Here is a 21,203-nt window from a genome sequence, read left to right as displayed (position 1 = left end):
ATCATGAATAGCTCATTCCAAGGTGGTTCTAGGGAGTTCTTCTCAGTCCCTCCTTCCCTTATCTTTTGAGGAGAGTTTCCTCTTTGCCTCCTTTACTGGCCTTCCTAGGGTGGCAGCTTTTTGTGGGGCTGGACAGGGCTTCCTGGACTCTGAGGCCTTTGAGCAGGTAGGGATGGGAATCATGGTTCCCCTCCCCTTCAAAAGAGGAGGAGATGTTGCTCTGTCCCTCACCCACTTCTCCACGGTTGAACATCCACCCCAGCCCCTAGACAGAAAGTCCTTTGTGGAAACACAGAAGGGAGGGGCCTTGCCTGACAAGGGAATAGACTGAGCAGCTGGCCCCCAGTTGGCCACTGTGTCCCAGCTGCCTGTAGCACGGACATTCCAGAGACCACCTGCTCCAGAGACCCTCTCTGGATCCCATCCAAGAAGGAATACCCCAGACCAGCCCTCAAGGCACCTGCTGTCTCAAGCCTCAGGGCAACCAGGGTGGCCCCCCCCCTTTCCTGTTCCCTCCTTACCCCCCCCCCCAGGGCTCCAAGAGGATGTTTCCAAGGAGATTAAGTTGTGGGAGGAAATTGAGATCCCTCTGGGCCTCCAGAGCCTGCCTCTACCATAGCTCTGCCTTCCACAAAAAAGAGAGGGATGAGCTGCCTTCTCCTTGGGTCTCCTCTTCTATACCTAGTTCTTACTCCTTCCAGCTTCCTCCTGGTGACTTCTTAAGTCCCCATCCCCTGGCCCCCGGGCAGTCCTTCAGTGACTCCTTTGCACCAGGGGAAAGACCCAGACAGACTCCTTCAGTCGGGACTGGAACCAAGCCCTGTGGTTGCCTGGCCAGCCAGATCCCACTCTAAGGATCACTGGGGCCCCAGGCACCACTGTCCTTTCTGGCTAGACCTCCATTCCTTTGTTTGTCTGTGGCAGTCAGCTATTTTCCCTGTGGGCCTCTGAGAAAAGGTCTCTTTTTTTTTCCTCTGGGCCCCTGGCCCAACTGTCCTCACTTGTAATTCACATTAGCTATGTCTGTAGCCACAGGCAGCACCCCCAGCGGTCTCCCAGGCCCCCTTCTGAATGACCTTGACTTCCCACCGCCCTTGGGCAGTGCACCCAAGCTGCCTTTCCTCCCTCCTTCCCTGGGTTGCAGATTCTAGAAAACTTTTTGTAAAAAAAAAAAAAATAAATATTTTTAATATTTCCAAATGGTTATGCATTTGTGCTATGGTCCAAACAATATTGAAAAATTATTTTCACCATGATTTGAAATTCCTTTTTTATCCTAAATTACCTTCACATCTGTGCGCTTCATATTCTATGTCAGTTCTCTTTCTCCTTTATTTTTCTGTTGGTTTATTTTGCAGTGCTGGGAAAGGAACCTAGCGCCTTGCATGTGGTAGGCAAGTGTTCTACCTGTGAGCCAAACCCCCAGTCACTCTTTCTCATTTATCGATGAACCAATTCCATTTTAAAAGTTGTTATAGCTGGCCACAGTGGTGCATGCCTGAATCCCAGCAGCTCAGGAGGCGGAGACAGGAGGATCACAAATTTGAGGTCAGTCTTATCAATTTAGCTAGCTTTAGGCAACTTTGTAAGATCCTATAACAAATAAAACACAAAATGGCAGGTGATGTAACTCAGTGGTAAAGTTGGGTTAAATCCCCAATGCCAAAATAAATAAAGAAAAGTTATTATCAACTGGGTGTGATGGTTCATACCTTTAATCCCAGTTACTCAGGAAACTAAAGCAAGGGGATCACAAATTTAAGGCCAGCCTCAGCAATTTAGTGAGACCCTCTTTCAAAATAAAATTTAAAAGAAAGGTTGGAGATATGGCTTAGTGGTAGAGCAGCCCTGGGTTTATTACCAGTACTGCCAAAAAGTAAAAAATAAATAAAAAAATGTTATATCTGCATAGTATGCTTTACTATCTGATAACTCCATTCCCTTTTATTAATCTTTTACTGAAGATTCCTAGATATTCTTAGATTGTTAATTTTTTCCATGCATTTAAAAGTTGTACTTGTCCAGATCTCCACTCAAAGCATGTATTTATAGATCTATATATAAAGATAGATAGACAGACATGCAGTTATAGATATCTTGGAAAGAGGCAAAATACTCCTTTAGGCTGTATTATATATCTTTCTAAATCTAAGTCTATGATACTCTCTTGTATTCCTTTTCATTATAAAATGTACATAACATAATATTGTGCCATTTAACCATTTTTAATAATCATCATCTTTATTTTTATAGGTCTGGGAATCAAACCCAGGTCCTCATGCATGCCAGGCAAGTGCCCTACCACTGCACCACATCCCCAGCCCTCATCTTAATCATTTTAAGCATACAGTTCAGACATTAAATACATGCACATTGTTGTGAAACCATCACCACCCTCCATCTCCAGAACTCTTCATCTTCTCAAACTAAGGCTCTGTACATGTTAAACAATAACTCCCTACTTCCCACCCCCAGTCCCTGGCAACCACCACTTGGCTCTTCTAGAAGACTTTCTACATGACTTCTTCCCTGCTGCCTCCTCTTGCAGAACTCCTATGTCTAATAAATCACTACTACTTTTTTTTTTTGGTATCGGGGACTGAACCCAGGGGGCTTAACCACTGAGCCACATCCCTAGCTCTTTTTATATTTTATTTAGAGATAAGGCCTCGCTAAGTTGCTGAGGCTGGCTTTGAACTCGAAATCCTCCTGCCTCAGCCTCCTGAGCTGCTGGGATTATAGACATGTGCCACCGCACCTGGCAATAAATCACTACTTCTTAATCTGACTGCCCATTGGGAAATTTTCCTGCTAGAGTCACGTGGAAAAGTTTTATTTCTTATTTTCAGTACTGGGGGATTGAATCCAGGGGTTCTTAACCACTGATCCATATCCCAGCCCTTTTTATTTTTTATTTCGAGACAGGGTCTTATTAAGTTGCTTAGGGCTTCCCTGAATTACTGAGGCTGACTTTGAACTTGTGATCCTCCTCCCTCAGCTTCCCTATTTGCTGAGATTACAGGCATGTACCACTACACCTGGCTCCAGCCCTTTTTATTTTGAGACAGGGTTTCCCTAAATTGCAAAGGATGGCCTTGAACTTGCCATCCTTTCTGCCTGAAGCCTCCTGAGTTGCTGGAATTACATATATGTGCTACTGCATCCAGCAAATTGGGAGAGTTTTTAAAAAGTTCCAGTGCTTAAGCTGGGCATTGTGGTGCATGCCTCTAATCCCAGTGGATCAGGAGGCTGAGACAGGAGGATTGTGAGTTCAAAGCCAGCTTCAGCAATTTAGTGAGGCTCTGTCTCTAAATAAAATATAAAAAGAGGCTGGAGACTGGCTCATTGGTAGAGCACCCCTGGGTCAATCTCTGATACAAAAAAAAGAAAAAAGAAATTCTAATTTAATTGTTCTAGGGTTATCCCAGGCATTGGGTTTGTAACAGGGACTAAACCCAGGGCCTTGCACATGCTAAGCAAATGCTCTACCACTGACCTACATCCCAAACATTTTTTTAAATTTATTTTGAGACAGAGTCTCAAACCTGAAACCACCCTCTTGAATTTGGGGATTACCTTTTTATTTTTTTCTTTTGGTACTAGAAATTGAATTACACTCTGTGGCCTTTAACTTGTGAGCCTCTTTCCTCAGCCTCCTTGGTTGCTGGTTCTACCTGTGAGCCATACCTGGCTTTTAAATGCTAATCCTCATTTATGAAGCACCCTGAAGGGTTCAGGGTGGTTTCATTCAAGTGAATTTCTTTGGGTACAGTGGTCAGATTCCTATTTCACAGATGGGGAGGCTGAGTTTTGGGGAACTGAAATGACTTGTGTGGGAGTCACATGATTATTAAATCATAACACTAGTAATAACAATATCTAACACTTATTAGATGCCAACCAATGCAAATTTTACACACTTCATATCGTTTATTCCCTATAAGCATTCTGCAGGTTAAAGAAGTTGAAGTAAGTTGCCAGTGTCATGGGGCTAATAAAAGATCACATCAAGTCTTGAACCTGGGCAGTCTGACTCCAGTGCCCATCTCTTCACCACCCCAATATGGCTCACTACAGTGACTTTCGACAGCCTTGGGTCTCCTTTAATACCATCTGCTTTGCACCAGCAAGTCAAGTCCCATTGCTCAGTGTACCTTCCACATCTAGCAGGGGGTCATGCCTATCTCTTTTCTTTCTTTTTTTTCTCCTTCTCTCCCTTCTTCCTTCTTTCTTTCCTTTCTTCCTTTCTTGTGCTGGGGATCAAAATCAAACCCTGGGCTTTATGCATGCTAAACACACACACATACACACACACACACACACACATATATATATATATATATATATATATATATATATATATATATATAAAAATATATGCATATTAATCTATATTACTTGAATATTCAAATATTCGTGTGTGTGTGTGTGTGTGTGTGTAGGCATATATAAGCCCTAGAAATTGAACCCAGTGGAGTGCTACACTGAGCTACATCTCCAGTTCTTTTTATTTTTTATTTTTGTATTTTGAGATAAGGTCTCACTAAATTGCCCAGACTTCAAGCTTTCGATCCTCCTGCCTCAGCCTCCTGAGTTGCTGGGATTATAGGCATGTGCCACCCTTCCTGGGTCAAATATTTGTCATAAACTATTTGACTATAAAACAGACACCCATGAACCCACTCCTGATAAGAAGCAACATTGCCGTGGTTGTTCCTGAAGCGTTACCCTCCTCCAGTAGCCCCACCCTAGAGGTAACTGGCACCCTAGTGTAATAACAATCACTTCCATGCATTTATAGAAACAGAAAGTTGCTTTTTGGCTGACAGTCAGGGATAGTCTTGTCAAGGTGTTAGAAAGACAAAGCATAGCAAGAAGTGGGGATCAAAGTAAAGGGAGAGTTTGAATGGAGTCTCTTTTGAAATATGTTATGGTGAGATGTTTCAGATAAGAGAAAGGTATACATAGAATAATAAAACGAAGAGCCTACTTAGGAACTCAAACATGAAAAATGGTTTGACAGGATTTTCTTCCCCAGCTGCATCATTCCAGATGAACCACCCTCCTGAATTTGGGAATTACCTTTTTATTTTTTTCTTTTGGTACTAGAAATTGAATCCAGGGGTGCTTTACCACTGAGTCATGCTCCTAGACTTTTTAAAATTTTGAGATAGGGTCTCACTAAGTTGCCAATGCTGGCCTCAAACTAGTGATCCTCCTGCCTCAACCTTCTGAGTTACTGGGGTTATAGGCATGTAGCACCCTGCCAGGTGGGGCTTATCATTTTTAGCTGGATCTTGGGGGAGGAGCAGGGATTTGTCAGAGAAGAGATGGAGTTACTCACAGAGAGCACAGTAGGACAAAGACCCAGAGCAATGACCTGGGGAGGCAGGTGTTGGGTATGGCTGGGAAGCAAGGTACCTATGGGGGTGGAGCTTTGGGTAAGTTTGGGGAGTATTATGGTTTGAATGTGTCCCCAAAGTTCAAAGGTTGGAAACAACCCCCATGTGACAGTATTGGGAGGTGGGGGCCTAATAAGATGTGATAAGGTCATGGACATTCAAAATGAATGAATTAATCCACTAATCCATCAAATTTGAATGCAGAAAGTTATAAAGGGACTATATCCTTGATTAAAAGGGTGAGTTCTGCCCCCTTCCTCTGGTTCAATCCCAGTATCATCTCTTGCCCCTGTGCCTTGTTTTCTGACATAGATGACAGTAGCATGCAGACCCTCACCAGATGTGGGTCTCTTGATCTGGAATTCCTCAGCCTCCAGAACTGGAAGATAATACATTTCTTTTCCTTTTAGCCAGCCTGTGGTATTTTGTTATAGCCATACCAGATGGACTATGATATGGAGGTAGATAAGCATCCAGTCCACCCTCCTCTGGGGCCTGACTCGTATTTCCCTCCATCATTGACCAAATCCTAATGATCTGTTAGCTTGACTGAGATCCTGAGGGTAGAGAACCTTTTAGTCATCTCAATGACTAGCACAAACAGGCTTTTATTAAATATTAGATTGACTAAATAAGTGAATGAATGTTTGTTTCATTGATTTCAACCTTCCTGGTGGGGGCTGCTGGTGGCAAGAAGATGGGCTGAACAGAAAGTCTGCAGGAGAGTGTTCTCAAGGGGAATCAGACACAATAGCACCTGTGTCTTCATCAGTGTTGCCCAGTTAAGATCTTGCCTTGGTACGTATCAGGGAGGGAGAGAAATCGGCTATGCAGACAGATGTGCCACGATGCAGGGATGCAATGACCAGATGGGCTTCTCAGGGGTTCTGCCACTGGTAGCATCATTCACAACTCTTCAAACTATTGGCTCTGATTGGAGTTAAGCAAATAATCAGTCTCCCATAGAAGTAAGACCTCTTTAAAAACACTCCTCAAAGCCCACAGATCCCCTTCAGTGTGCTCATTAGGTGGGAGCTGAGTACACTGCACAGGCCCCTCGTTTGCATTCCTAGAAGCCCCCTCAAGGCTGGACATGCTTCGGTAAGTTCTGAGCTGCAAAAAGTGCTTTTCTCAGAGGCTGCATCCCACAGGGGCCTAATAAACAGATAAAATACATCTGCAATTAGTGGCATCTCTGCTCTCAAAGACTTAATTCTCTAAAGGCTGTTCATTTATTCTCTTGCAGCATTCAAATCTGCACCACAACCTGTTTGGACCAGACCTTGGCTTAGAGAACCCTCACTTCTGTCCAATGGAGAGGACAGTACAATAATGTAGAAGAGACAAAAGAATCCAGCTGCGTGTATTGTACAGACAAATCTTAAAAGCTTTCAGATAAAAAGAGAGTTGTTAAAAGATTTTGGAAGTATTGACTTATAGAAATTTGGGCCACTCGATTCTGAATTTGCAGGGTTCCTATTAATGCATTCATTTTGTTCTGTTTTTGTGCTCTTTAATTCAGTAATTCTGTAATTCTGCTCAGGTACAGAGAGTGTGGAGTCAGGTTGTAACCTCCACTATCCCTTCTCCCCCTATTTGCGGCAGGGTGCCAAGTACCCTGGATTTGGGATTTGGCCTGGGAAGACTGGCATTGAACCCTGGTTGCAGTGCTTTACTGGTCCAATGATCAAGTGGTCTCTCATTCACCAAATGTTTGTTGGATGCCAGGCACTGGGTAGGTAGGTGTTAGAAAGAAAGACAAAAATAAATAAAACACAATTTCCTCCCTTCTCTGTTTTGTTGTCTTTTTTCCCCCTTGTACTAGAGATTGAACCCAAGGACACTTAACCACTGAGCCACATCCCCAGCCCTTTTTATATTTCATTTAGAGACACTGAGTTGTTTAGGGACTTGCTAAATCACTGAGGCTGGCTTTGATTTGCTGAGGCTCACAATCCTCCTGTCTCAGTCTCCCAAGTCACTGGGATTACAGACATGAGCCATCTCACCCAGCTGTTTACTTTTTTTTTTTTTTTTAATATTGTTTAGTTGTAGTTGGACACATACCTTTATTTTATTTATTTATATGTGGTGCTGAGGATTGAACCCAGGGCCTTGCACGTACTAGGTGAGTATTTTACCACTGAGCCACAACTCTAGCCCCTCTTTCTTAACTTTTAAACACTGAGTTCTTTTAATTATGAACTATCTTAATTGGACAAGTAAAGAATATTCAGAATAATATAGTGAACACCCGTGAATGAACCATTAGTCAGGTGTGGTGGCACAGGCCTGTAATCCCAGCTACATGGGAGGTTGATACAGGTGTGTATCCCAAGTTCCAAGCCAGCCTGGGCAACTTAACAAGACCCTGTTTCAAAATAAAAAGGGCTGGGGATGTGGCTCAGTTGCAAAGTGTCCCTGGGTTCAATCCCAGTACCAAAATAAAAACAAAAACAAAAAAAAATCCCAAACATCTTAAGAAATAAAGCTAGAAAAACATTTGAAGTCTCCTGGGCATATCTCAGTCTCCTCTCTCCCACTAAAAGAAAACCTATTCTGCATTTGGTATTTATCACCCCCCCCATGCCTTTTCTTTTTAGCTCTCTCTCTCTCTCTCTCTCTCTCTCTCTCTCTCTCTCTCTCTCTTTTAAAGAATCCTTTATACAAATAATTTGGGGACATTCCATGAGTCACTTTAGTGTTTCAGGTGCAAATTCTTTATTAATTTATTTTTTTAATGTGGTGCTGAGGATCAAACCCAGTACTTCACTCATTCGAGGTAAGTGCTCAACCACTGAGTCACAACCCCAGCCCCTTTTGGTAGGGGGGGATTCAACCCAGAGAGCTTTACCCTAGCCCTTGTCATTTTTTAAATTTAATTTTTTATCTTTGCTTCCATTCTTTTTCCTTTTTATTGTTTTAATTTTGAGACAGGATTTCCCTAAATTGCTGAGGATATTTTGGAACTTGTGGTCCTTCTGCCTCGGCTTCCCAAGTCACTGGAATTGCTGGAGTGTGCCACCTTATCCAGCTCCTCTTTTCTTTCTATTACCTAAGTGTGTATGTAATCTTACACAATATGCAGTGCCAGGCTGTTAGGCACTGTTAAAATTTTTCCATGAACTAGGTATGGTGGCATGTGTCTGTAATCCCAGCAATGAGGAGAAAGGTTGAGGCAGGAAGATTACAAGTTTGAGGCCAGCCTGGGCAATTTAGTGAGACTCTGCCTCAGAATAAAGGACTGGGTGTGTAGCTGCCTACCAGTGCCTGCCTAGCATGTGCAAGGCCCTGGGTTCAATCCTTACTATTGAAACAAAAAAAGTAGACTCAAAAAGATTTTTTTTTTTTTTTTTTTTTTTTTTTTTTTTTAGTATTAGGGATTTAACTCAGGGCTTCACTCATGCTAGACAAGTGCTCTGTAACTGAGCTACATTCTCAGTGCTCCCAGTCCTTTTTATTTTATCTATCATCTATCTATTTTTGGTACTGGTGATTGAACCCAAGTGCTGAAGAACCACTGAGCTACATCCTCACACCTTTTTAAAAATTTTCAGACTGGGTCTCACTAAGGATGTCTTCCAACTTGCAATCCTCCTGCCTCAGCCTCCCAAGTAGCTAAGGTTCATTTTTTAGTGAGAAAATAAAAGGAACTGGGGTGTTGCTTAGTGGTAGAGACCCTCTGAGTTCAATCTCCAGTACCGAAAAAAAAAAAAAAAATCTAAACACTTTCTATGCATCTCTTGTTTTACCCTCTTGAGAGCTCCATGAAAAAGGTGTTGCTCCTTAACACTGTTGTATAGATGAGAAATTGAAGAAGTTGAGGAACTTTTCTCCCCCTCCCCCTCCTTCTCCTTCTCCTTCTCCTTCTTTCCCCTGTTTTTTGGTGTGTGCTGAGAATTGAACCCAGGACCTCTCCGATGTTAAAACATACTTTCCCACTGAGCTAGACCTCCAACTCCTAAGGAACTTCTGAAAGGCCACATAGTAAGGGCTAGTGCACAGCCCCAAGGTTTACTGTCCCAAGCTAGTCACTATGGTCTGAGGGCCAGCCTGGTAGAGTGGGGGTACCATTAGGACAAAGTTTTGAAGTCTAGTAAGACCTGATAACTGGGATTTATCAAGTGAGGAGACCTGGAAGAGGAAAGAGGTGAACCCTGATGGGTTGGATGGGAGAAGTCACAGAGAAGCACTAGATTAAACTGGCTCTTTGGACAAGTCATCTTAGAGTATGGTACCTGTCTCTGATGGTCCTAATTAGGATTTAAGGTGCTTGCTTGAATTAGGTAAAGCTCCTAACACCTCGCACAGCGCTAAAGTTCAGTGAAAGATTGTTGAAGGAGTTAGTGAGCATATTAGTCCTCCTTGGAGCCAGGCTTCTTTTACCTTGAGTCTGGGTAGACCAGCAGAGAACTGAAATAAATGGTCACTTCACATCCCAGGTAGGAAAGACTCCTCCACTCCCAGCCCACAGGACTGCAGAAGACCTGTGAGGGCAACTCCTTCCCAGATGGAGAAGAAATAATATCACAGGACATTCTCAAACCCCTTCCCTAACCCAGCACCCTGCACCCCTTCTCCCAGCTCTACCCTGCATCCAGCAGAAGGAGCTGGAGTTCAGAATCTACAATTCCCAGAGAAAAGGCCCAGGCAGGCGTGGGATGGGCTGAGGAGGTGTGTTTGTTTTGATCACGCTGCTCAGGAAGAGGAGGAGGATGTGGAGGAGGAGGGAGAGAGGGGGTTGGGGTGGAGGAAAGGGGAGGATTAATTTGCTACGTAGACTCTAAGGCCAAGGACTGCAGCTTGTCCCTGAGTACCTCCCCTCCTCCACTTGGCATCATCGGAAGGGTTGCCTTGGGGCATCCGTGGTGGGACGGGAGTATGGGGAAGCTGAAACCCTGGAAGCGGGAGGCCAGAGTGGGGCAAAGATGAGCGAGGCCATTCACAGTCCCTGGTGGGCTGGGTTCTGGAAGAAAACCCCTGAGCTGACCAGCTCCCAGTGCCAAGCTGAGCCTCAGCCAGGTTCAGCGAGAGCTGGCTCAACAGCGGCACCTGCCGGTCGGGGTCCTCCCTGCGGGGCGGGGCGGGGCGGGGCGGGGCTCCCCCACCGCTCTGGGGTCCCGCAGATGAGTCACTCCTGGTCAGGGTCTGCTGTCTCCCCAAAGCTGTCAAATAAAAAAAAGTCTTAGGTTGATGAATGTCCCGAAACAGTGGGCCCTTGCCCTTCCGCTCACCACCTATGCCCTTAATTCCACCCTGTTCATCCAGGACTCTGACCAACGGAAAGGCCCACCCTGGGCCAGCTCCCTGCCAGTACTAGGGGAAAAGAGCAGAATAGAGATCCCTAACTTTTAGAAGGCGCCTGGTTTGGAAATTTTTGTGGTTGCATTTTTTTTTTTTAATTTTATTTGGAAATAATTTCAGTCTTACAAAAGAGTTTCAAGAAGATATGAAGATTCTCTATGTGTTTTACCTGGATTCACCAGTTGTTAAAATTTTGTGCACTTTCTCTTCATGTATAAAATATATACTTTTGCCGGGCACTGTGGCACACACCTGCAATTCCAGCAACTCGGAAGGCTGAGGCAGGAAGATCCCGAGTTCAAAGCCAGCCTCAGCAATTTAGCAAGGCACTAAGCAATACAGTGAAACCCTGTCTCTAATAAAATACAAAATAGGGCTAGGGATGTGACTCAGTAGTTGGGTGCCCCTGAGTTCAATTCCTGGTACACTCCCCCCCCCAAAAAAAAGCACATATAATTTTATATGTATATTAAAATGTATGTGTTGGGTGTAGGCGTGGCTCAGTGATACAGAGTGTGATTAGCATGCTTAAGGTCCTGGGTTGGATCCCACACAAATACATACATATGTATATATTACTTTCTGAACTGAGAGTAAGTGGCAGCTGTCATGCACCTTGGCCCACAAATACTTCAATGGGCATTTACTTCCTAAATATAGGATATTCTTTTGCATCACCATAGTTGACTTTCTCCTTCAGGAAATTAATTCATTAATTAAGGTCCTGTTTAATTTTTTTTTTTTTGAGATAGGGTCTGGCTAAGTCACCTAGGTTGGCCTCAATCTTGTGATGCTCCTGCTTCAGACTTCTAAGTTGTTGGAATTATAGGTGTGTGCTACTGAGACTAGCAGGAAATTTAATATTGATGACTTTTAATCTACTGTCCACACTCCAGTGTTATCCACTAATTCAATAATGATCCTTTAGAATATTTTCCTTTAGTATAGGATACAGACCATGATCAAACACTGCATATGTCTTTTTATGCTTCTTTTTTTGGGGTGGTGGGGTACTAGGGATTGAACTCAACCACTGAGCCACATCTCCAGCCCCATTTTGTATTTTATTTAGAGACAGGGTCTCACTGAGTTGCTTAGCACCTCACCATTGCTGAGGCTGGCTTTGAACCTGAGATCCTCCTGTCTCAGCCTCCTGAGCTGCTGGGATTACAGGCATGTGCCACTTCGCCTGGCCTCTTTATGCTTCCTTAATCTGGAGCAATTCTTATCTTTCATGACATTTTTTCAAAGAGCTCCTCCTCTTTTGCTTTATATATATATACCAGAGATTGAACCCAGGGATTGAACTCAGGGGCACTTGACCACTAAGCCACGTCCTCAGCCCTATTTTGTATTTTATTTAGACACAGGGTCTCACTGAGTTGCTTTGCCCCTTGCTTTTGCTGAGACTGGCTTTGAACTTGGGATCCTCCTGCCCCAGCCTCTCGAGCTGCTGGGATTATAGGCATGCACCACCCTTCGGGCCTGGCCTCAAAATTTTAGTCCTCCTTCCTTAGCTTCTGTTGTCACTGGGATTACAGGCCTGCCCCACCACACCTGGCTCCCCTTTTGCTTTTAATTAAGCATTCCTCATTTTGGTTTTGTCTGGTGTTTCTTTAATCATAGATTCAGACTATGAACCCCTGATGAGAATACAAACCCTATTCTTGGGATGATTTTTCCCCCTTCAGGGGTTCACAAAACTCCTGAGCCTCTGAGGATTAAGCCTCAAATTGTCTGTCAAAAAAAATTTTTTTTTTTAGAGAGAGAGAGACAGAGAGAGAAAGAGAGAATTTTAATATTTATTTATTTATTTATTTTTTTAAGTTTTCGGCGGATGCAACATCTTTGTATGTGGTGCTGAGGATCGAACCCGGGCCGCACGCATGCCAGGCGAGCACGCTACCGCTTGAGCCACATCCCCAGCTCCATGTCTGTCAAAAATTAAATTTTCAGGGCTGGGGTGATAGCTCAGTGGTAGAGCACTTGCTTAGCACATGTGAGACACTGGGTTTGATCCTCAGCACCACATAAAAATAAATAAATAAAATAAAGGTGTCCATCTACAACTAAAAAAAAAAATTAGATTTTCAAAACAGGTTAACACCATTAATTCCGTGAGTTTTCTCTCTGCTGATGGCCAACCTAGGCTCTGTCTCTCTTTCCCCCCTTCTTTCCATGCTGAAATCCAGCAGCTGCTGTTGAGAGCACTCTTTTTGAAGGCCTCTAGGGACACCCTAATTCCCAGTTCCAGAGTCCTCAACCTCTTGACCTCCTCCAGGATATGGATATGGCTAGCTTCCACCTCCCTGAAATCTCTGGAGGCCAAGTTTGGCTTCGCCAGTCTCCGCCCATCGCCTTCGTCAACAAATGATGCCGTGAGGAGCTGGCTGCCCTGGGAGACACAGAGGTAGCCAGCTGTGGAGTTGCTCCTGCAGGAGGTGCTTGTCAGGATTTCTTTAGGTCCTGGTCTTTTTTGCGCATTCCCTGAACCCCAGTGAAAACATCCTGTCATTTTCTGTTCTGGTTCACATCCCTGGGGAGAGCTCAGCCTTCTAGTAGCTTCAACATCCGCTCTCTTGTTCAACGCCCAGGAGGGCAGCCCTGCATCTCCACCCTCCTGCTTGGACTGACCCCCTGGATGCCCCTCAGAGTCCATGAATCTAAAGTGGAGGTGTTTACTTCTTTTCAGTCTGTTCTGCCTCCTTTATTCTTGTTCTGTGGTGACCTCACCATCTCTCCAGCACCTGAGCTAGTTTTTATCTTTTCATGAAAGCCAAGTCTTCACCACGGAAGGAAGATCTCTCCCTTCCTTCCCCTCTGCTTCTTCTTCCTGGTCTGTGGTTAAAAATGAATTCTGCATCTGATCCTCAAGTCTTCCTTCTTCTTCACTGAAGCCACGATCAGATGTGGCTGATCATGTTCCTCCAACCACACCTGACTCTGTCAGCCACCCAGCTCAAGTCTCACATCCCTTAGTATGTCCTTCCAAACCTTGAGAGTTGGGCCTGTGGATCCTTCCAGATTCCTCCTCTCCTCTTGAGCACCATACCCCTTACTCCAAACTTGTGGTATTTCTCTCAACAGATCATTGCTGCATACTGTTTTCTCTGTCTGAAACTGACATTTTCTTTCCTTTATCTACCCTCTGATGCTACTCCATCAAAAGCTCAAATGTCACTCTCTGTGCAGCCTTCCCAACTTCTCAGGCTATTCTGCTTTTACACCTGGGCAAGAAGGGTCCCATTCTTGGCTCCTCCAGCTGTGTCCCTCCCCTCTGGGTGAGCAGGTCCCTAGGAGCCCTGCCTGCCTTATAGACCAACACTGACCAGTAGAATTTTCTTCAATGAGGAAGTGTTTACCATCTGTACTGTGCAATGTGGTAGCCACTAACCGCATGTGCCTGTTGAGCACATGAAGTATGACTTAATGTGATTGAAGAACTGAATTTTAATTTTTTTTTTTTGGCACTGGGGATATTGCTAAGTAGTACAGCACTTGTCTAGCATGTCCACGGCCCTGAGTTCAAGCTCCAGGATCAAGAAAACACACAAAATTATTTCCTTTTGAGTAATTAAAATTTCACTAACCAGATGTGGCTAGTGGTTACCATATTGGATTGCACAGGGCTAGGAGATCTTCTGCCCCTGGGACTTAGCTTGCTCAGGGGCTGCCTAGGCCTCATCCCAGCTCTTCTAAGGGCAGAGCACATAGAAGGTGTGCAGAGCCCTCAGCAGAGAAGATGTCAAGGGTGCTGTTGGTGAAATATGGATGGATATGCAGTGGAGGTATCTACATGTGTGGGTGGCGGGGGCCTTCATAATGCAGGACAGAGCTAGGTGTGGGGAGAGAAAGTGGGGAGTCTCTAAACAGTCATATTCCAGTGCAGAGCTGTGTTTCTTTCTTTTTTTTTTAATATTTATTTTTTAGTTTTTGGCGGACACAACATCTTTGTTTGTATGTGGTGCTGAGGATCGAACCCAGGCCGCACACATGCCAGGCGAGCGCGCTACAGCTTGAGCCACATCCCCAGCCCGCAGAGCTGTGTTTCTAGAATTTTTATGTGAACTTGGCTTTCCTGTAGAAAGTATATATGCCAGGGTAAGAATGTAGAATTCACTTTATTTACCTGTGTTGGTTTGATTTATAACTTTAAATATTTATTTTTATTCAGGGCATGTATTTTTGTGGTGCCAGGAATTGAACTCAGAGGCACTTTACCACTAAGCTACATCCCCAGCCCTTTTTATTTATTATTTTGAGACAGGTCTTGCTAAATTGTCCAGGCTGACCTTAAACTATGACCCTCCTGCCTCAGCCTCCCAAGTAGCTGGGATTACAGACAGGGATTGTGGGCATGCACCACTGCCCCTGGCAACTTTTAAATATTTAGATGGACAGTAAGTGGGTTTCAATTGACTTATTGCCCTAAACTCACACATGCCGGGAGTCCGCTAAGATTAACATTCCTTCCTCAGTGGTCCCTGGACACACAGACCTTCCTGCAGCACTCCCCCTCTAAGTTGGGAGCTCTTCCTGGGTCTAATTCTTCCACATTCCTCCTATACTTGTTTCTGGTCTGCCATCTTCTTGATTTTGGAAAAGTCACTTCATCTCATTGAGCCCTGGTCTTCTCATCTGTGCATAATGGAGCTGTCATAGTCAGTTTTGGATAGCTATAACAGAATACCTGAGACTAGGTAATTTATAAAGAAACAAAATTTATTTCTTATAGTTCTGAGAAATGTAAGCCTGATGATCTATAGCTGGCGAAGGCCCTCTTTCTGCCTCCTAACAGGGTAGAAAGCATCTTGTGTAGGGCTGTGCCCAAGGGAGCTGAACTCACCTTTTTATCAGGAACTCCCTCCCAGAACACCATGAGTCCATTATTGAGTTCTCTGCCCTAACCACCTCTTAAAGGGCCCATTCCTAATGTTGCATTGAGGATTACATTTCCCAACATGGGATCTTTGGGGGACACATTCAAACCAGAACAGGGGCTAATAATACCAACCCAGGCACATTACCATGAGAATCAAACTGAACAAGACACTTCTAGGGACTCAACACCCGGTGTTCAGCAGGTCTGCCATAAATGTTCCTTCCACCAGCATTCATTAAAAACCTACCATGCTGGGTGCAGTGGCGCATGCCTGTAATCCAAGTGAGTTGGGAGGTTGAGGCAGGAGGATCTCAAGTTTGAAGCCAGCTTAGGACCCAGTGAGGCCCAAGGTAACTTAGCAAGACCCTGTCTCAAACAAAAACAAAAACAAAAACAACTAGGGCTAGGGATGTGGTTCAACAGTTAAGTGCCCCTGGGTTCAATCCTTGGTACAAGAAAAATAAAATGAAAACACTTACTGCCTACCAGGTGCAAGGGTCTGCTACCCACTATAAGTGACCCCTAGCCATGAGAATGGCCTTGGATGTCTAAGCAGCTCCCTCAGCCCACCCACTCTGCTCAGCCTGACAGTCTTGGGCTAAATTGGAAATTGACAATCTAAAAAAAGATAACTCCCTGCATTTGAAAATGTCAAAATGCACTTCTAAGTAATTCTTGGGTTGAAAAACTCCTAATAAAAATTAGAAAATATCTAGAGCAGAATATTAAAATTACTCTGCATATGAGCTGAGGTTAGTAGTAGAACACCTGCCTAGCATGCACAAGGCCCTGGGTTCCAGTCCCAGCACCTAAAAAAAAAAAAAAAAAGTACTATACATAAAGTCCTTTGCACCCAGAGCACTAAAAGTGGAAGTGAGGATGATAAAGATGAAGCAATAGTCTGGGAGTGGGGTTATCTGTAGGACAAACTTGCCAGATGGCTGAGGCTGAATGAGGAGGGGTAAAGACCACAGGAAATGCATCTGGGGGTTACAATGATTTGGGGATGGGGGGATCCAAGGATGAAGCACAAACAACCCCATTAGTTGGTGGTTTTTCTAATTCCATTTCTCTGATGAGGGCTACTGAGATTGCTAATGGCGATCATTTAAGTCCCCCATTGAAGTGGCAGAGCCAGGATTTAAATCCAGATTGGCCCTCTTGATTTTCATGCTGCCCCTGAAAGTTCAGCAGAGGGAGGCAGGAGAAACTCTTTGGTTAACACCAAATTAACCTTAGATTAAGAGTTTTAGTCTCTGAAATAGTCTGCCAGAGGCATGTGGTCACCTTTCTCACTCTGGAGTGTATGGCTGAGTTGAGGGCTTTGGAGCATAGCTGTCACCTTCATTGATCTATCGATCCATCCAGAGCCTTGCCAAAATGCAGTCCTGTATCTTTCATTCAATATTTAGCAAACACTTTTTTTTTTTTTTACAGTACTGGAAGCTGAACCCAGGGCCTCCCCTGTAATAGGAAAGTACCCTATCACTGAGCTACATTCCTAGTCCTTTTTCAATTTTATTTATTTATTTATTTTTTAAATTATATTTTTAGTTGTAGTTGGACACAATACCTTTATTTTACTTATTTATTTTTATGTGGGATTGAACCCAGGGCCTCACACGTGACAGGCAAGCGCTCTACAGTTGAGCCACAACCTCAGCCCTTAAATTTTATTTTGAGACAGTGTCTCACTAAGTTATTAGGCTATCCCTGCACTTGTGATCCTCCTGCTTCAACCTCCTGAATAGCTTGGATTAAAGGTGTGCACCACACATGTGGCCTTAAGCAAATACTTCTAGAGACTGTCCTAGAGATTCAGGGATGGAAGAGACACAGTTCTTACCTTGGTGAAACCCATAGTCCAAAGAGACAGGTCATGTAACCTGGACTTTCAAAGAGGCCTTACCTAAGATCAAAGGCCTATTATTATCCCGTTTGGGAGGATGTGGGTAATCTTGTTCATTGTTGGGGATACAAATTAGTGTAAACTTTTAGATGGCAATTTTGTGACTGCCTATCAAAAATTTAAGAACACTTGACCTTTGATCCAGCAATGTCATATTTATACATTTATCTTATAGATATACACATAAGGTTTTTATTTATTTATTTATTTTTAAACCAGGGATTGAACCCAGGGGCATTTAATCACTGAGCCACATCCCCAGCCCTTTTTATATTTTATTTAGAGACAGGGTCTTGCTGTGTTGCTGAGGCTGGTTTTGAACTTGTGATCCTCCTGCCTAAGCCTCCCAAACCTCTGGGATTACAAGCAGGCACCACTGCTCCCAGTCAGATATACACGTAAGTGCAAACAAATATATATATATATATATATATATATATATATATATATATATATATATATATATATATATACACCAAAATGTTTCCTGCAGGCAGCACTGTTTCTACCAGCAGGGGAATAGTAAAATAAGTTATGACAGATTCCTGTGATGGAGGAATGTACATCAGGCAGGTACGGTACAGTAAGTAAAAATAGCAAGGTGCTGCATGGTGTGAAGTGTGTGCTACTATTTCTGTCAACACCCCCCCCCCCAACACACACACGTGACTTGTATGTCCCCAAAGTATCTCTGGAAAGATACATTAGCACTGTTACCTTTTTATTTTTTTAAGTAGAGGTACTTATGGAATAATAGTGAAGGGAAGAAGGGAGGTGACTCTCAGGGAAATCTGCTAGTCACCTGAGCTTTGAGTGTCCCCAGCAATTGCACAATCCCTCCATCAGGTGTAACAAAATGAAATGTCACCCCTGCCTGATTTCACTCATTGCGAAAAGTCTTGACCTGTTTTGGCTGTCATACCAACTGTTCCCAGAAGGAGGCAGCACAGACCCACCAAAGCATTGGTTGCAAACTTGACCATCAAGCCTCCTCTGTAGGATTTTCTCCTCTGTGGACCATGATTGGAGAGTTATTTTCTGCCCAGCCAAGCACATTTATTTATTTTATTTTTACTTTTTTAATATTTATTTTTTAGTTTTCGGCGGACACAACATCTTTGTTTTTTGTGTGTGGTGCTGAGGATTGAACCCAGTCCGCACGCATGCCAGGCGAGCCCGCTACCGCTTGAGCCACATCCCCAGCCCCAATAAAGAATAGTTTTTTTTTTTTTTGGTGGTACTGGGGATTGAACCGAGGGTCTTGTGCATAGGCAGCAAGCACTCTACCAACTGAGCTACATCCCCAGCCCCCAAGCACATTTAATAGGTTAAAACTGATTATATTTTCTCTTTTTATTATTATTATTATTATTATTATTATTTGGTAACTCCTGGTTCTGATCAACATGAGAGAGAAAGACTCAGGCTTGCTGGAATGATAATTTTCAGCATAAGTGGTTTTACTTAATCTAGCCTTATTTTTGCCAGGCTTTGGGTAACAGATGGTAAGTAATGACCTGAGGACCCTAGGGATTGAAGACCTAGACTGGCGGTGGCTGCATTAGGGTCTTTCTGGGTTCTCAGCTGTAGGGCACACTCATATCTTCTCTGCCTTTCTCAAAGGGGTAGTTCTTTTTTTAAATATTTATTTTTCAATTATAGTTGGACACAATAATTTTATCTATCTATGTATCTATCTATCTATTTATTTATTTATATGTGGTGCTGAGGATCGAACCCAGGGCCTCCCACGTGCTAGGCAAGAGCTCTACCGCTGAGCCTCAAAGAAGTAGTTCTGGGCAAGAGGAAGCATGGGCACCTCAACCCACAGACTGCCTTGAAGTAGTCATTCTCCCAGATACCTGTGGAGTCTGTCCCTTGCTAGGCTGTGAGCGGTAGGGACTCTTCTTTTTGGTCACAGAATCCCAAGGATCCTAAACACAGTACTGGGCTGGGCACACAATTGGTACTATGGAAAATTTGTTGATGAATTGAAATGGCCACTGAGGAAATAGGAGCTAAATTCTTAAAAAAAAAAAAAAAAAAAGAAAGAAAGAAAAGAAAAAGAGGAAAAAGAGAAGTCCATAATCTCAAGGGTAAGGTTTATCATCTGTTTCAGAATGGAAGAGATGGCAACCGGCAAGCAATGGGTCACCTTCCCAGCAGGCTCAAGGACAATATTGCTGTGACCCACCTTGGGGGTCCCTGGCTAGGACATGACAACTCAATAACCTGGGGTGCTGGTCACCTTGGCTGAAGAAAGGCTTAAATTAGGTCAGTGTGGGAGAAGGGATCAGCTCATCCCAGGGTCTTCCTCAAGATTTGATGATTTCCCAGTTCCTGATGAAACTCTTGTCAGTGGTTTGAGGGCAGAAGGAGGAGGAAACTATTAAGGAAGGGATCACATATAGCACTGGCCTTGCCTGGAGAAAGTTCAGGGCTCATTCAGTGGGCACTCCCTCTCCAAAGCCCTGGTAGTGTAGGGTGGGGCCAATGGGGAGCCCCACAAATTAAATAGGAACAGAGAGAAGCAATTGAAAGAGTCTTAGTTTCATGCTGGAGATTGAGCCCCAGTCCTGAGGGTCCACCCCTTCATACTCTCCCATCCTAGATAAGAGGATCAGTGGGGGACCAGGGCAGCAACCCCAAGACAGGGTAGATTTTGGAGGTGGATAGGGAGGAGGCCTGTTTCTGCCCTTTCTTTGCTGTGTGTCCTTGGAAGAGTCACTAACCATTCTGAGCTTAGTGTCCCCATCTCTAAAACAAGGACATCAATACATACCTTTGATAGGATGAATGCGAAGAGCTTGGAAGTATTTCTGGAATTAGCAGACATCAGAGATTATTATTCTCAAAGTCGAGAGGCCATCCTAGATTCTTGGTGGTGACAGCGACAAGATATTTTCCCCCTCCTCTGTGGTGCCTGCTCTTTTTCCAGCCTAGCAGCTGTCTTAATCCTCCATTCCTCAACACCCTGCTTTTCCTTGGCACTGTCTTGGTGGTCCCCAGTTTCTCCAGCCTGCTCTTTTCCATGGATTCCCCCGTTCTAAAACCCCTGGGGATGCCCGCACAGGCACACAGTAGAAGTGGGACAGGTGGTGAGGGTCTCGGCTGCTGCGGTCGGTGCCCCCACCGTTTGGGGGCTTCTGTTTGCAGATGGTTCCCTCTGGTCCTCAGCTCATATCTAGACTAATAGAGGAGGATAGATACAGAGGTGGGGGGCCTGGAAGGGGGTTTCCACCTTCTCGGTTGGGGACCCAAGAGGGGAGCGCAACCCTCGCTCCCAACGTCGCATCACCACAGATCCCCAATCCGCGCTCGCATTTGTTGACACCATTCCACTCGGTGGTCTACCCTCTCCAGCTCCAGGCCACGATCCCCCTCACCCAGCCAGGGCCAATCCCCCACGCTCCCGGCGAGCCGAGCGATGCGGTTCTAGGACCCGGAGGCGCCACCGAGCGCGCCGCCGCCTCGGCCTCGCCTTGGTTGCCTGCGGCTTCGGCAGGTGAAGCGACGCCCGCCGCCGCCTCCACGGCAGGTGAAGCGGCCGGCAGCCCCCTCCCCGCCGCGCCATGGCTGCGGAGGACCCCCGGCCGGCGCCCGGTTCCCGCCCCCTCCCTCCAGCCCGCCCCCCTGGGGCTGGGTGCGCGGCGGCGGCGGCGGACTGCGGTTTGTGCGCACCGGGAGCGACAGCAGAAGTTCGAAA

This window comes from Marmota monax, unplaced genomic scaffold, assembly GCF_021218885.2.
Source record: "Marmota monax isolate L192 unplaced genomic scaffold, Marmota_monax_Labrador192_F-V1.1 WCK01_AAM20220418_F8-fsc00205, whole genome shotgun sequence".
Classification (NCBI taxonomy): Eukaryota; Metazoa; Chordata; class Mammalia; order Rodentia; family Sciuridae; genus Marmota; species Marmota monax.
The sequence above is the reverse complement of the archived record's forward strand: the minus strand, read 5'-3'. Positions refer to the sequence as shown.